Here is a 17,663-nt window from a genome sequence, read left to right on the forward strand (position 1 = left end):
CTCACTACAAATTGATAATTGGGATGTACAATACCCGACTTTATTTGCATTCAGAAATACAACTTACAAATGATACTACATTGTTCTTCTTTATAATGCATTCGCTTCTATTGAATCTATTCCACTTCCATTTTTGAACATTACAAAATAATAATAATCTGAATCTCAAGAAGCAGTCCTAGGGCGTCGTACAGGAGCATGCAGAGAAGCGAGATACGCAGCATCAATTTTGTCCATGCCCCTAAATATATGACCGAAGGGTGGCATTTTTATATACTTCCCAGAGCCAGGGACAACCTTCAGTTCGTCATTCTCCTAAGCAATTCTGCCTCTCACTTCAACCTTTCCCTACAAATAAGCAACTTAAAAATTAACAGAGTAATACAAGTGTACAACAAAAGTAAGTTGGGATAGACAAAAGTTACAAGCGCATGAACTGCGAGTCAACCAATATAGAACGCATGACTTATGACTATATGTAACCAGTACCTTCTAGAAAGCGTGAAATAATTGTATCTCATTGTTCTACCCAATAAACACAGAACCTATCATCTTTAATGACTCATTATACACTGTTGAGATATATAGTAGGCATATCGTTATATTTTGTAGTGAGACCAGTCACTCAGAATGATCTATTAAGATATGCCTACAAATCTACAATATAACTCAACAGACACCTTATGCTGTGGATACCCTTTACAAGTGAACCTATCTTAATTCTGGAACACTAGGTGTTTCTGTCTTTCCGAACTGTCACAGTCTAGAGAAACTAAACTGATGTGTAAGTTCTAGATAATGGAAATCAACAGATCGTCGGGATATGGTATTTTATATCTCCAATGGTCCTGCAAGAAATTGTTAAATCACAGACATGGTAGAGTATTGACTAGATGCATTTTGTGTCTTGGAGTCTGGCAAAGTTTGCTCAGCAAAATCCGCAGTTGTCTGTGACATACAAGTACAACCCTGTGCAAACATAATTATTTCTTGGTGGTTAAACTACATGCTTACAATTTTAATCAAAGGCTACCTTTTCCAAAACTTATAGATCCTAAATGGTGTTTGTCACATATTTTTATGAGGGTAGGAAGGTTCAAAACAAACTACTGACTAACGGACAAACTTAGTAACAGACAAACTCTATCTGGTATGTCATGCAGAGCTAATAAAGAAGCCAGAGTATATGCACATCATTCAGTAATCGTTACTCGCACAAACTTAGTAACAGAAATTTGACCAGACTCCTGCACTGCATCAGATCATTTGAAAGAGTAAGATTAACAAGAGTAGAAACATCGCCAAGCATTTTCTAAAGCGAAGCTAGCTAAAAAAGCACGACGATAGCTTACCACCATTGTGTCCCAGATAAGATGCATTCTCTCTTCGATTCCTGAAAATTCCAGATGGCCCAGTGAATTAACAAGTTGACTAACCAAAGGTCAAGTTCAATTATCGGCCAAAAAAAACAGTCGACCGAACAAGGTGTCATTTCAGTTCTCCTGTGCAGCCTAGTAAACTTTTTAGTTACTCTTTAGGTAGCAAGAATTGGAAATTACCATTAGGAATTTTCCGAAAATCATCTATTCCAAGAGCCTTTTGTGTTGAATTGTATGTACAGTGATCAGTTCCTACAAGCTGCACAAAAGAAAACGACAAACTATTAAAAAATTTCCAAGCCTGTGCAGCATGCTTACATATTAAATGCAATACTGTGTGAATCATAAGACAAGCTCAATTGGAAGGAGAGAGAGAGAGAGAGAGTCGTGTTAGTAAGCCTACTACTAATTTCATCTTATACAGTCATATACACGATAAATCATTACTAAGAGAAGTACAGAACTATACCAGAGAAAGCAGTTAGTAATTTTAAGATGGGACTACTCATCTAAGAACTAGATACACTAATGCTTCTCACAGCCTAAGGAATTTCACAGACATCATATTGACACTAGATATTATATTTATAATAAAGAATATACATGGACAGCATATACTCTCTCTTGTTTTGGTTTTGTCGTGATCAAATATTTGTGGAATATCTTTCCCCTGAGATATTGGACTTAATGCCCTTTTTCTACTAGATATTTTTGAAGCCAAAAAGATACGAGGCAAATGCGCTTAATTTCAAAATATCAGCCAAAGAAAATGTAACCTGCAAAATTCCGGTTGAAAGGGCAGCTTGAAGTGCTTTTCCGTGTCCAAGTTTCCTTATTGGAGAACTCGTGACATACCTGGAGCAATGAAAATCACGGGTTGTTTGGAAATACTTCAAATACGTAAGTGCCTTCTAGCTTAGTTGGTAAAACCTTTGGGTGGTGATACCAGAGGTCTAGGGTTCGAACCCCGCTACACACAATTGAGTTACCGATCTCTTTAAAAACAGGCTTGCCTACACATTTGATACCAGAGGTCTGGGGCTCGAACCCCGCCAGCATCAAAGAGTTACTGATCTCATTTAAAACAGGCTTGTCAATCAAAAAAAAGAAATACTTCAAATACTGATTAAGAAACAATAAAGAACTTAAAGGTATATGGGTTCTTGCTTTGCTACAGTGGTGAAATCATTGTCCCAAAGCCAAGAATCATCCAGAACCAGTCCCGACACTATTGATTCACCAACAACTCTTTGTCCTGCATTTTGAAGTTAAAGAATATTAGTGATTTCTTACATCAAAGTCCCAGAGTTGTCTATAAAGTGATTTGCATATAAACAAGTGCCGAAGGCATGCCTAAAATAACTAAGTTTTGGAACACATGCGAGTTCCAAACATGTATCAATAAATAAAGCTCCTCCAAAAACATCTGCAAAATGGGAATGATTTAAGGTGAAAATCTTGACTACAATTACATTTGCAAGCCATATCTTCACCAATCTGAAGAACATTACAAAGCTTAACCTCAACTCGTTTCCAAGTGATATAACATGCTTCTATTCGTAAAATCATGGTTCAGGTCTAATATCTGTTAACATGTGCATATTTCACATCCAACTCAAAACAAAAGACTCACAACCAATACTTCATTGACGTCAATAAATCTAAAAGGCAAACTCAGAAAATCAAAGACAAAGGACCCTCTCACCAGATTTTCAGCCCTTGGCTATCTCTTCCATTGCATCAATACTCATGACACGGACTACATAAAGGGGTGTATCAACATCATCTCCATTCTCTGCATGAACCATAGCCAAGGCACCAAGAGACTTGCACTTTTTGAAGCCTTGCAGCAGAAGTTCATCGCTGACCATAACAACCCCTTTGTAGGCTAGAAAGAACTTGAAAGAGTTGATACCTACAAGTCAGAAATGGAACCTTTAGACGGTGTACGGTGTAATCAAGAAAAAGAAAGCTAGATTACCCAGCACGTACTGGTGCTTCAGCATAAGCATGGTGACAAAAATCAAAAGTACACTCTAACAGCTAACCATGCTAACCTTTTTCCCTGACCATGATCTCCATGTCTCTTGCAACTACTTCATCTCATTTTGTGATGGCCATATGGAAACCATAATCCGTGCATGATCTTTGTGCTTTTTTTGTATAACCTTCGAAACCCGCAGATAGACTTCCATTTACTGGTATAACAAAATCGATGTGCATTGTTGTTCCCCCAGCTAACGCAGCAGCCTGACCATTGAAGAAATCATCAACACTCTCAGTATTCTTGTACTTCATCCCCAGGTGTGTGTGTGTGTGGGTCACTACCTCCTGGTCTCATCAGAAACAAATAATTCTGAACTCTAGCAGGGTAAAATTTAATTTTTATTAAGTACATAATTTAGTAGATTGATTATGCTGACCAGAGATAAGAAGACTTAAACCCTTTCAATATATATTAAGTACAAGTGTACAACTCATTGGTTTACATGTATAAAGTAGAAGTAGGAACATATGTAGGAAAGACGGCAACATCAATTCTCTGGTAACGAATAATTCCTAGGACACCTCATGTCCATAAGACGCATTGAGGAGGACAAATCTGTTATTTATAAGCAAATAGCTATAGCAAAGTTCTAACTAGAACAATATGACATAAATTTCTGCTATAAAGTTAATAATATTCAACTTGTTCTCCTATACCTCAGAGTTCAAAAAAAAACAAAGAGATTCACCTGGCATGACATATTTCTCAGTTGCGTCGAGAATAGTTACATCATCACCGACCTGTAAAATGCAACTAAATTATATCCACACTAATTGAAGGGAATCAACAAATCATTGCTAACTTAAGCAAATGCAAGAGTGCCTTACTAACTAAACACTCTCTCAAAGGAACACGGACTAAAATAACCTTATTTATTACAGTACCTTGATGTTAGGTTGCATAGTGACTATAATTCCATTCTCAACATAAACATCAGCAAGTTCTTGATGATGAGCATTCACGACAGTCCCTCCTTTGATCCACAACTTCGACAACGACGATGACCCACACTCAAAATCTCCATAAACATCACAAACCTACACAAACCAATAATCAAAATCAAATACCAACATAAAAAACTACCCCTAGACTAATTACTGAAGTTTAATATACCTCTGGTATCTGGTTTGATTCTGAGAGTTGGATTTGGAGAAAAGCAAGGAGAATAAGTGGTAGGAAAAAGAGAGTGGTACATTGGTATGAGCATCTCGAGGAGACTAGTTTGGTACTAAAGATTTGTGGAAGTGGTGTTGATGAGGAACTATCAAGGGGGGGGGGGCAGACAGCAGCCAAGAGCCATTTTACACCCTCTCCCAAAAAAAGGCAACTCAAGAACGTTTGCATACGCTCACTTGATCATGAAGATTTTCCTGGTTACCTAACGTATACTAGGTATTTTCAGTTCAAGTTATTTCGAAATCACAAGTTGTATTGTAGTTCTTGCTTCCCTGGATACATGGCAGTGTCCTAGGCTCCAATCATTTTGTACAATAGGCACTAGCAGTCTAGCAGTATATAAAGAATAGAATCAATAGACATAATTTCCAGTTGAAGGGCAATTAAAAGAGTATTCAAAGAATATAAATACTAAAACGCATACATCCTATCCATATATGTTCCTTATACTGTTACACATCCTTTTTGGAAATAAGTAAAGTCTAGATAAACTCTAACTTTATTCTTTTTTGTGCTGAAACAAGAAAAATTTTACTCACTGTGAGACAGTCAGTAGAAATGTGAGGATTTACAGAGTAAATGCCCCTAAGTCCTAACTAACCATAAAGCTACTTGAGGTTGGTGGCAGACCATTCACTTTCATCATACAGTGATACTTATTGTGCACAACTGCACCAGCCTGAAAGCAGAGCTCGACAACTGCTGGTGCATGTCCATAAAAATCTCGTCCTTCATTACAGAGCACTAAAGGGTCCTGAGGCCGTCGCCTCCAGACAACTTTTGGAGGAATGAAATCATCCACCTCTGCCTTCTTCCACATGTGGGACCCCCGCCAACTTTCGTGCTTAAACACCCCACAAAGACGAGCCTTGTGTCCAGAAGGACCAACATGAACTTCCGAGCAATGTTTGCAAACCTTGGCCGGATAAACCAACAGCAACCTTTGTACTCCTGATCTCAGATTCTCCCATGCTTCCAGAGTTTCAATTGCCACAGATTGCAGCTCTTGCTGCGTACGTGAATCAGCAGCAACACCATTCTCATTTGTGTCTGATGCCCAGTTGCAGGAATGCAGATTTTCCTCATAGATGTTGGCTCCAGCTTGACAGCATAGTTCAAGGGCTGCAGGAATACGATCAAAATCAAATCTTTGGTCATGTTTGATGAGGTCTTGAAATATATTGTGGAGATGAAAGGCTTCTACAGGAACAAGAATATCATTCAAGCTCCCATCTATCCATTCATGGACCTGATTCTTGGCACGTCGCCTGAAGCCATAGCAACTCTCAATTAGATGTCCTTTCTCTCCAATAAACACTTGAGGACAAAATCTGCAATGACAGAAAAGAATATGAAATCTGGCGCCTACTCCCAGAAATTTAACCTTTACATCACAGAAGAACTAAAATTTTAAAAGAATAGAAACTCGCTAGGCGATATAAACTGAGCTAACTGTTAAATACTTAAATGTTTATTCGGCAGATCAACCTCAAATTTTGAATAAAAAGCTCTCACGAAATTTTACTTGACATTGAGGTTGGGACAAATTTCCAAGAGTTATTTGCGTGGTATTAGACTATCTTCATCATTCTTGTCATAACAAAATATAGGAAATCCCAAATGATACTCAACACCCATCTTTAACAAGTTATAATATCTGGAGTTAGAAGGAAAATATTAAGACTCCAGAAGAGAATGTAGAAATTACAAAATCAGAGAAGTCAAAAAACATTACTAATCTTGGGAGTTTGTTCAAATACAGTTCGATGTCAACCAAAGTTTCTTGCGATTGGTTAAGAAATCTATTGAGAACACTAGAGATATCCAAGGAAATTTTCATGATAAGATAAAGCATGCATTCTAGTCCTAACCCGGTGTACTGGTTACTTGGTCTCTAAAGCTTAAAGGTGACTCTTCAAACTAATGTATCAAACCCAAGTAAAATGAATAGCGGCGGTGCTCAAAATTAAATTGAAAGATGAACTTCAAGTAGTTATCCACAGGGGTGAATGTAACCATTAACCATACCAAACACAAAAACAAGAATACAAAACGCCAGTTAATAAGCTTAAGGTTGTTCCAAGTATGTTGTTGACTCTTTGTACTCAGTCTCAGAAGACTATACCCGATTGCAAACCAAATATTGTCGGCCCACCACGAAATTACCATAATTTTTTTTCTTGATCTGGTTAAAAGAGGTGATATGTGACATTTAATAGGACCAAAGATTACATAAAACCTGACATCTTCTCCTTAAAGGGAGACATTTGAGGGAGGTCCTCAAAAACAAACCAACACATCTTATCTAGTCAACTCAAAAGAAACATACAAAGAAGGCTTGCACCATACACTGCACACAGACAACTCGCCCTCAGAGTGGAGCTATGAGAGAATCCCAGTTCACCATCATATCAGCAAAGAAGAAATTTCTCCTGTCTTTATGCGCTCCCATCCAAGACCATAGGATTCCTTTGATATCCTTAATGATTCTATCAACCCTCACACCACCATTATGGAAAATCACATTGTTCCTTAAGTTCCATAACCCCCATATGATGGCACATGGTAGTAGACACCATAATTGATCTGCAAAATCATTTGACATTGGAAGCTTGGGACACTTCTTGAGCAGTTCACACACTAATGTAACATGGGAGATGGAGAGATGAGAGAGATAACCCCATACTTGAAGTGACACCGGGCAGCAGAGAAAAATGTGCTCAATACTCTCTTCACACAAGCGGCACAACACACATCTGCTGGGGATAATCATACCTCTTTTACTCAGGTTATCGATCGTAAGAATCTTTCCCCAAAGAGTACACCAAACGAAGAATTTAATCTTTGAGGGAGCTTTAATTCTCCATACAATCTTATATGGTAAAAGAGGGATAGGAACCACCCCCTCCCTATTAAGATAAACAAATTGAGCGTACAACGATTTGATTGTGAAGTTTTTTTCCTTTGGCCACCTCCACTCCCATTTATCATCACCACCGTAGACTTTTGCGTTTGCCAGAGAATTATATAGAGCAGCCAGGGAAATAGCCTCACTCTCTCTGAGGTTCCGTCTTCTTAAGTGAGGATTCCAAAACACCCCGTCTCCTTCAATGTTCATATGACTCTCCACTGCACCTTCTTTATTGGAGGCATATTTATAAATGTTGGGGAACTTTGCAATAAAAGGAATATCCCCACACCACTTATCAAGCCAAAAACGAGTGTTATTACCCCGACCCACACAGTGAAGGATTCCGTCGAAAAAGAGTGTTTTCGATGCAAGTATACCCCTCCATAAACTGCACCCATAAGTAGACGTCACATTCGGCGGTTGTCCTTCCCTCTCTTGATAGCCATATTTATTGATAATGACCTTTCTCTATAAGGCTTCACTTTCAGTACCATATCTCCACAGCCACTTGGTTCATAAGTTTGAGTTTTCGTAGCCCTAAGCCTCCTTCCTTTTTAGATGTACATACCTTATCCCAAGCTAACAGATGGAACTTCCTTTTCTCTTCACATGATCCCCACAAGAAATCTCTCATAATTTTCTCTAGACGGTTAGCCACACAAGAGGGAATAGTCAGCAAAGACAAATAGTATAAAGAGAGATTTGACAACACACTCATAACAAGGGTCAACCGAGCACCCTTAGAAAGAAGCTTTCTTTTCCAGCCACCTAATTTAGTTTGGAAGGACTCCACCACCGGGTTCCATTTGTACTTTGCTCCAATAGGAATGCCTAGATGCTTACAGGGGAGAACATCTACCTTGCACCCCAATGTCTCGGCCAAGTTGCTTATGTTGTTGACATAACCCACACTAATGATTGATGACTTAGAGAGATTAATTTTCAGTCCAGAGACTGCTTCAAACAACAGGAGAATGGATTTTATAGTGAGGATGCATTCTGGTGACGCCTCAATTAGGAAAAGAGTGTCATCTGCGAACTGAAGAACACCGACCTTTAAAGTGCCGATAGCAAATCCCTTTAGCAACTCTAAGTCCATTGCCATATTAGTTAGCCGAGCCAAAGCTTCCATTACCAAAATAAAGAGAAACGGCGACATCGGATCGCCTTACCTAAGGCCTCGTTGTACTTTAATGTTGTTTTCTGGCACTCCATCTACCAAAATCGACAAGTGCGCAGTGGACACATGTTTTTATACATTTCCTCCACTTCACACCGAAACCCATTCGCTTCAGAATATAGTCCAAAAACTGCCAATCAACATGATCGTATGCCTTGGTTATATCCACTTTGCATAGAACCACCTAGGCGCACTCTTGAGTCGATACATTCATTTGCAATGAGTGCGCTATCAAAGATTTGACGCCCTCCAACAAAGGCTCCTTGATGGCTGGAAAAAAGCTTAGGCAGTACACCTTTTAACCTTGTAGCTAGCACCTTAGATAAAACTTTATAAATACCCCTATTAAGCTAATAGGCCTGTAGTCACCCAAGGCTAGCAGACCTTGTTTTTTTGGAATTAAGGATACAAAAGTAGTGTTATTTCACCAGTCCATGAACCCAGTATCCTGAAATTCTCTGATAGCCGCCAACATATCCTCCTTGAAAATATTCCAAAACTTTTTATATACTATCATGGGCAACCCATCAGGGCCCGGGGCTTTGTCGTCACGTAGTTCTTTAAGTGCTCCAAACACTTCTTCTTCAGAGAAATCAGATTCCAAATCTTCTTTTTGGATTTCATCTAACTCATCAAAGACCAGCCCATCAATGTCCGGACGTTCGAGGTGTGGGTCTTTGTAGAGATCAATATAGTAATCCACAATGTGCTTCCTAATCTGTGCATTGTCTCGACTAACATGCCCCTCAATTACCAAAGAAGCAAGAATATTATTTTGGTTTCTCATATTCGCCATTCTGTGGAAGAACTTAGTATCGTTCTCTCCGTCAGTTGCTAATTGAGATCTTGATTTTTGACGCCAACTAATCTCCTCAAGCCTTAGTAATTCTTGGAGATCATTTCTAAGGTTGGTCCTCTCAACTACCTCATCGTCAATAAGAGGAGAATTCTCTTCCTTCTTGTCGAGATTCTCTACACCCAAGATCTTGGATTCAATTTTCCTGTCCACCCTCCCGAAAACTTCCTTGTTCCACACTTTAAGCTTAGATTTAAGACTTTTAATCTTAAGGCACCACACAACTAGGTTTCCCATTAGAAGAAAAAGATGTCCACCACTCTATTTTTTGACCCAGAGAAGGATCCTCCAACTACATTAGTTCGAACCTAAAGGGTCTCGGTTTTCTATTCACCTTGTTACAATCGAGCATAATAGCTCTATGATCCGAAGAAACTTTGGCAAAGCAATCAGCCTCGCATCTCCAAAATGTGTGTCCCAGTCTACCGAGGAGATAAATCTGTCATGCTTCGACATAATTGGGTTTTCTTTGTTATCCGACCATGTATAAGATGCACCTTCCATAGGGTATTCCACAATTTCATGCCTATTTTCGAACTCTGCAAAATCCCTCATACCCTTTGTAAGTCTTGTCCTCCCTCTCTTCTCGAATTCAAACCGAATCACATTAAAATCATCGCCTATACACCAAGGCAAATTAGACCAGGCTCTAATATTATCAAGCTCTTCCCATAAATGTTCTCTGAATCTCTTATCACTCGGACCGCAAACACCTGTAATGAGGCACTTGAAATCCTCAGCTATCAAGGAACAAGAAATGGACAGAGAGTATGCCCCTTTAAGACGATCTTCAACAACAATTTTACTTGTATTCCATGCCACAATAATTTAACCAGAATGTCCATAAATACCGATCGCCGATACAAAATCCCACTCCCATAGAGGTTGCCACATTCCACTTTCTTCAATCACTCTAGCATTTGAAATCTTCGATTCTTGGATTAACATTACGTCACATCGAGAAAATCTAGAAAGTTGCTTCACACTCCCTTGAGCCACTAAATTACATAACCCCCTCAGATTCTATGACACCACTTTAATCGTCATTAACAAAGTCTAAGTCCCTGAGCACATCGTTTGACTGCTCATAATTAATACGTTCCAAATCGTCTTCGGTATTATGTACAGTTGTTTCCTTCTGCCTCAAATTTGCTTTACCCCAATTCATTTAGGATATTGGACACACTGTCTCTACCCATCTTGAAAGTGCATCCCAATCTGTCCGCAATAGGTATTACCGACATATTTACCCATTTTCCCACATCTTCAGCATTTTCGCATTTGCATAGACCCTCTAAGAAATTCCCTCCCTCATCCTTATTCAAGATTGTAGACTGTTCAGCCTCAAATCCCATAGGAAACTCTATAGATTGACTTGAAGATTGAGGTTGTATGCATTTGGTAGTGGCCCCAAGAACGTTTGAGAATGATGATTCTGTATTCATATCGAAACACAATGCCGGAGTTTCTTTATTGGAGTGAGCATGGGGAATCTGACCTCTTACAGTGACCCAGCAGAGACAGTGGCATGATGAGGACTAGGAGCAGGAGGTGAATTACCATAATCTCTCACACCTTAAACGTTTCTATTATGAGCAAACAAATTTATAACTTCTAAGAAACAAAGCAAGATCACATGCATTGTAATCAGTACATAGTATTAGCTAACAACAACTTACTTGCAAGCCTTGACAGGAATATATTTGAGAAGAGTAGAAACACCTTGGAAGAGAATAGCTCGGGCATCAAGAACAGCATAAGCAACAGGAACCATACTCTTCAATGGATATTTACTACTCCTATTTTCAATTCTCTTATGAATCATTGGTCGTAACTTACTCCAGTTTATTTTCGAACTATAATAACATTTAGATTGCAACAAGTGGGCACTCAACTCTTTCAAAAGATCACGCGAAACCCGTTGCGTTAAAGCCATAGTTTAATATTGCAACAACAACAACAACAAACTAGTCACTTAAACATTTGCTCAAACAGTTTTTGTAAGTTAACTATGAACTTATGAAGAGTTAAAAGTTGAATGAAGCGAGATGGGCTTATAATGAAATCTCCAAATGGAGAGAATAGTTAGGGTTTCAAAGGAAGGATCGATTGAGAGAAGGTTTTTATAATGGGGAGTGAATTTTATATTTTGTTGGAGGAATTTTTTTTTGAGAAGAGATGATATCGTTTTTCTGTCAAACGATACGGCGGGTGTTTGATTAATATTGGATTGTTATAGTTAGTTTTTTTTTTTTTTTTTTTTTTATAAGCAAAAAGGGAATCACTCCCACCGAAATGGAGGGATTCCTCAATGGACTAACCACTTACACAGGTTAATTAGGGATTTTGCCGAAGCTCTATCCAAACAAAAGAACGGAGGTGCTCGACCTCCCCTAGATGCTAGACTATGGGCTACAATATTTAAGGATCTACTGATATATATAAAGTTTTACAATCATCCAACTTTAAAGAAATAAAATAAATATCGTGAGTCACAGAGACCGCTCCCCATAATAGCAATCCTAATCGCTTTTCCATGGCAGCAACTAAGTTCATACAATCCGTCAAGATCATCAGTTTCTTGACCTTCATTTTTCTAGCTAGTTCTATTCCTCTAAAGATAGCTTGAGCCCTCTGCCTCTTTTGGATCTCTAGCTGTAGTCTTGTCGTGTCCTACACCAATGCAAACACCATTATTATTCCATAAAGCAAAACCTGGACCGGCATGGGAAGTTGCATCCATCCATGATGCATCTGTTGAGACATAAAACCAATCTTGGCCTATATTAGGCCAAGATTCAACTAATGCAGTTTTAGTGCATTTCATCCTTATATTAGATGTGATGAATGACGAAGCCTTAATAAGAGTGCATGCCATAGAGTTATGGCAATCTTTGTTAAAAATGATGTCATTTCTATCTAGCCAAATCGAGTACATAATGGTGCCCATAATGCTAAGCAAATCAATAATACCAGGTTTTGATGAAGTACTATCAATAAGTTTGCAGATAATAGAGTAGAGGTTCTCACCTGGATCCCAGTTTTCAGTGCTAATGCACAGGTTAGAAACATACCAGAGTCGCCTGATGATGGTATAGTGGAAGAGGGCATGTGCAGTGGATTTGACTTGATTACTACACCTTGGGCAAATAGCAGACTTAATGATATGTTTAATGTGAAAATTCTCTAGAGTAGGCAACCCATTTTTTACTGCTTTCCAAAGGAAGATCTTTACCCTCTCTGCTACATTTAGTTGTCATATGAACTTCCAAAACTGAGGATTATTCCCTTCATTGTTATATAAGTTCCTGCTAAGGTACTTGTACACAGATTTGACCGTGAGTTCTCCGTTATTATCGCTCAACCATCTGATAGTGTCTTCGTGCCTAGTTTGGCTCAACAGTATTTTCATAATCTCATCAACAACAGAAGGGATGAAGAGGTTATTTATGATAGTAGTGTTCCAAGTTCGATTGGTGGGATCAATCAACTCAGCTACTGAATTAATGGCATTAGACCCTGGGGGGGCCTATGGGCTTTAGAGTGGGTAACGTAGGTACCCAAGGGTCAATCCAGATATTGATATTGGACCCATCGCCAATGTGCCAATAGAGATTTGGAAGGATATCATTCTTCACTTTGATAATACCTTTCCAGATTTTGGAAGCATTCCGAGGGCATTTTGCCCTGAGTAAAGGTGTGTTAGGTGAGTATTTCCGTATGAGACTAGATGCCCATCTTTTGTCTGGCTCTTTGATAATTCTCCACAAGAGCTTAGCAATCAGAGCTTTATTGTGGTTTAGAACAAGTCTTGTGCCCAAACCTCCAAGAGATTTCGGTTGACAAAGCTTATTCCAGCTTATGAAGTGAGTTTTGTTCGCATTGTTTTCATTCTGACCCCAGAAGAAATTGGAGTTCATAGAATCCAGTTTTTCACAGGTCGATGTCAGCATCATGAAAACGGACATGAGGTGCGATGGTATCGCAGAGGTGATCGATTTTATAAGAGTTACTTTTCCTGCTTGCGAGAGTGTTTTAGCTCTCCATCCTTCCATTCTTTGGAGGACCCGTGTTGTGATCTCTTGGAAATTTTGTTTGCATTTTCTCTAGAGAACCAAAGGAGCACCTAGGTACTTGTCTGCTGTGATGTTCTTATTGATCTTGAGGATTCTTTTGACAAGTCTCTGGTGCTTAGGTGGAGAGTTCTTGCTAAAAAAAGATACCAGACTTCTGGAAGTTAATCTCTTGTCCTGAGACTCTCTTGAAAGTGTCCAAAATATCCTTAAGCTCGTGAGACTCCGCTATGTTGGCCCTGCAGAAGATAAAACTATCATCAGCGAAAAGCAAATGTGATAATGGGGTATCACTCCTGGAAATCTTTATCCCATGGATCAGGTTATTTTCCTCGGCTTTGGCGAGCAACCTGGAGAGGACTTCAACACATATGATGAAAAGGAAGGGAGATAATGGGTCCCCTTGTCGTATGCCCCTCTCTGGCTTCAAGAACCCTATCGGGGATCTATTCAGTTTGAAAGAAAGAGAGGTGGTAGAGATGCATTGGCAAATCCAACTCCTCCATTTTTCACAAAACCCAAAAGCTTGTAACGTTTTGAGCAAAAAACTCCATTCCACTCTGTCAAACGCTTTACTCATGTCAAGCTTAATTGCCATACATCCTATAGCTCCTTTCTTCCTCTTGAGAGTCCCAATGATCTCATGGGCAAGGACAATATTGTCAAAAATTTGTCTCTCTTTAACAAAAGCACTTTGAGATGGTGAGATAATCATGTCTAGCAAAGGTTTGAGATGGTTAGTGAGGATCTTTGTAATGATTCTTAGACAGACATTGCAAAGACTGATCGAACGAAACTGTCCTAGGCTTTCGGGTCCTTGGGTTTTAGGGATGAGAGTGATGTTGGTGTGGTTGAGTTCAGTAAGAAGGTGGCCAGATGTCATGAAGTTTTGGATAGTATGGAGAAGATCAACATGGACAATGTCCCAATATTTTTGGTAAAAGAGGGGTGTGAAGCCATCCGGCCCAGGTGTCTTATTAGGGTCCATAGCGAAAAGGGCGCTCTTGATCTCATCAAGAGTTATCTTTCTAGCGAGGTCGTCATTTTCATCTTCTGTAATGACCGGTTCGATGATATTAAGATCATCAACATGAATATTTGGATTGGACAAGGTGAAGAGCTTCCAGAAGTGCTCCACAATGGTATCACTTATATGTTTTCTTCCTTTGACCCAATTTCCATTAGCATCTCTGATCTTGTTGATAGATATGCGGTTTCTGCGGACCACAGTAGACATGTGAAAGTAGCGCGAGTTTGTTCCATCACTGATAAGAGCCCAAAATTGTAGTTTTAACCCCTTAACAATCATACTTTTAGACCAATTATGTGAGTAATAATTAAGAGTTAATATCGACACGTGTTTTTATGCATTTCGGGCTTCAAAGTCTATTATAATGTAAATGTGCCACTTTAGCGAGATAAAGGAGCAAAGGTCGGTTGCTAAGGAGTTCTGTGAATAAAGGCCAAGATTCAAGGAGACAAAGCCTTTGTAAAGCTTGGTCAAAAGTGAAAAGTCAACACGGGTAAACAATGACAAGTCGTGAGAACTTCCGAAGGCCGTATCTTTGGACTCGGATCTCGAATTGGGAGTAGCTTATGTCAAAACGACCGCTCGAAAAAAGAGCTTTCCAATGGTCCAAGCCTTGGCCCAATCAGAGGAGCAGAAGTGGACTAAACATCTACCGAAGCCAACTGCATTTGAAAAGCCCATTTTGGACTAAAGAAATTGGGTTTTGGTCCGATTTTCCGCCCAAAACATGGCTCCAAGCCCATGCACGATTTTTGGATCTGGAAGTATAAAACAAAAGCTTGACTCTTTGTTAATGGCAGTTAGGTTAGGAAGCTAATGTTAATGGAGTTTAGGGTTAGAAAAAGTTAGATCTAGATTAGTTAATTACTTAGTTTTCATTCCATTAATTAGTTTCATTCTTTGTTTTAGCTTAGTTATTTAAATCATTGAATATCATTCATTAGATAAATAAAATAGTTGTTATTCATTCAATCATATCTTGTTCTTATTGTTCTATTAGATAAATAAAGTTAATTAGTTCTCCATAATCTAGTTTCATTTTCATTTATTTATTAGCTTAAATCCTTAGATTTACTTATTTGTCATTATTAGTTTAATTCAATTATTGCATGAGTAGTTTCAAATTGAGTTTAACCAAATAAAGTTCAAATCTTTATATTATGTCTTGTTTAGATTCAATTGTTGGGAATGGTAGAATAGAAAATTCACATCAAATCATTACTCTCACCATTGTTCCTTTTGGGTTTGATTAGTTGAATTCAATTTAAGTCTTGAGGGTTTAAGAGTGAAACGAATCCTTACTCATTATATTGCATGATCATGACTTGAGAGTAAGAAAAATTGATTTAAACGTAAGAACGGTAGGATTACGTATTAGTGTTGTTAACATGATATTAGGATTATACTATTTTTACATTTATCAAATGGCGCCGCTGCCATCTTAATCTCGTTCTAGACAAGAATTCAATTGCTTGAATCCATGGGGCAATCCCCCATTCTCTACCCACCCACCCTTTTAATTTTTCATTCTTATTTCTTGAATTTTCGAACTGCTCATTGTTTTCGGGCATAGGGCTGCATGGATTCACAGAGAAAAACACTGGTGAAGGTATTTCTAAATTTTCGAAAATTCTGAAAATTTTCATACATAATATTTAATGTGTTGTTGATTTACTGGAATATTTTCAGATTTTTCAAAGTTGGTTTACCTTGTGAAAAAAATACGATCTTTACAGTGCTGCATTTCAGTTTTCACACCGTATGTTCTTGAAAAACAGACGAGTAAGGTTACTTAGGCAGTTCTAAAAATTCTATAATTTTTACAGGAGTATCTATCCTAAGTCAGTAGTTTGTAGTAAAAATTTGATGAGTTTTTATTTGTTTTGACCTCCTAAATAGTAGAGTGTTCCAGTGTGTTTCTGCAGTGTTGCAAACACTTAATATCTGGAACACCAGCCAATAAGGAGAGGTTGTAGAACTCCAATTGCTCTAAATTTTTTACAGGAACAATTAGGATCTGTCAGGAGTCTCCAGTAAAAATTTGGCAATTTTTGGATTTGTTTTGATGGGTTAACCATTCGGTTGTTTGTATTGTGTCCGAAAACCGTTTTGCAAACTTTGAAGGGCTGTAGAGGGACTTTCACAGTTCTGATTGATCTGAAATTTTACAGGCTACTTGATAGACGTCTTAGAAAATTACTGTACAAATTTCAGATTTTTTGGAGTACGATAAAAGGCCTAAAACTTGAAAACTCTGGATCGCGACCTGCGCCCAAACCGAGCGCGACCGCGCCCAAAACACTGGACTTTCGACAAAACAGAGGGCACCCGCGCCCAAACAGAGGGCACTCGCGCCCTCAAGGGAAAATTCAGTGTGAACAGCCCAATTTTCATAGGTAAATGCAAATTTTTATGTCTTCAAGTTACTCAGTGTTTCTAACTTGTTAAATACACCGAGATCGCTGTGATACAAGACGCTTATTCAAACGCCAGAAAGCAAGGAGGCATTCGTGTACTTCCTTCTTCCACTCCTCGCCTCTTCGTCAGAGGAGTTTTTTTAATTCTAGTATAATCAGGCTTGTTTTTCATAGAAATAAATACAACACGCCTATCTAGAATTTCACACACTACACTTGCATCAATGGCTAAAGAACAAGAGACTCCTCTCTCTCGATTTTTATAAAGCCCTAAACGATGGCCCTAAGTCGCGGCATCGTTCTTGTAGACCTAGTGGGGGATTTTCGAATCCCCCTAATATATTTAACTTGTTACCGGTTTTTCATGGTTTAGACCACGAGAAGCCTTTACCAACACATGTAGGATAGACCAAGTTCTCACTACATTCCATCATCTTAGCGTAAGTCCGAGATCAAGTTAAACTTAGAGTGTTTCCTTTCACCCTAGCAGCATAAGGCGGGGCCTTGGTTAACGCCCAAACGCCAAACTCGTGGACTCATGGGCTCAACTTGTTCAATTGTTCATGGAACAATTTTACCCACCACTAAAGACAG

General features: G+C 38.8%; 1 pseudogene across 1 annotated transcript; it reads right to left on the reverse strand.

Moving 5' to 3' along the window:
* Positions 1-11: 11 nt before the first annotated feature.
* Positions 12-14,496, reverse strand: LOC147511216 (uncharacterized; annotated as a pseudogene). The gene is made up of 11 exons (XR_015219278.1): positions 11,229-14,496; positions 5,204-5,933; positions 4,311-4,463; positions 4,115-4,166; positions 3,437-3,710; positions 3,085-3,294; positions 2,547-2,634; positions 2,156-2,234; positions 1,560-1,638; positions 1,353-1,393; positions 12-348 (listed from the first exon to the last, which is right to left on the reverse strand). The product of XR_015219278.1 is annotated as an uncharacterized LOC147511216 (transcript).
* Between the last annotated feature and the right edge of the window lie 3,167 nt (positions 14,497-17,663).

Source organism: Coptis chinensis, chromosome 3 (genome assembly GCF_015680905.1).
Source record: "Coptis chinensis isolate HL-2020 chromosome 3, ASM1568090v1, whole genome shotgun sequence".
Taxonomy (NCBI): domain Eukaryota; kingdom Viridiplantae; phylum Streptophyta; class Magnoliopsida; order Ranunculales; family Ranunculaceae; genus Coptis; species Coptis chinensis.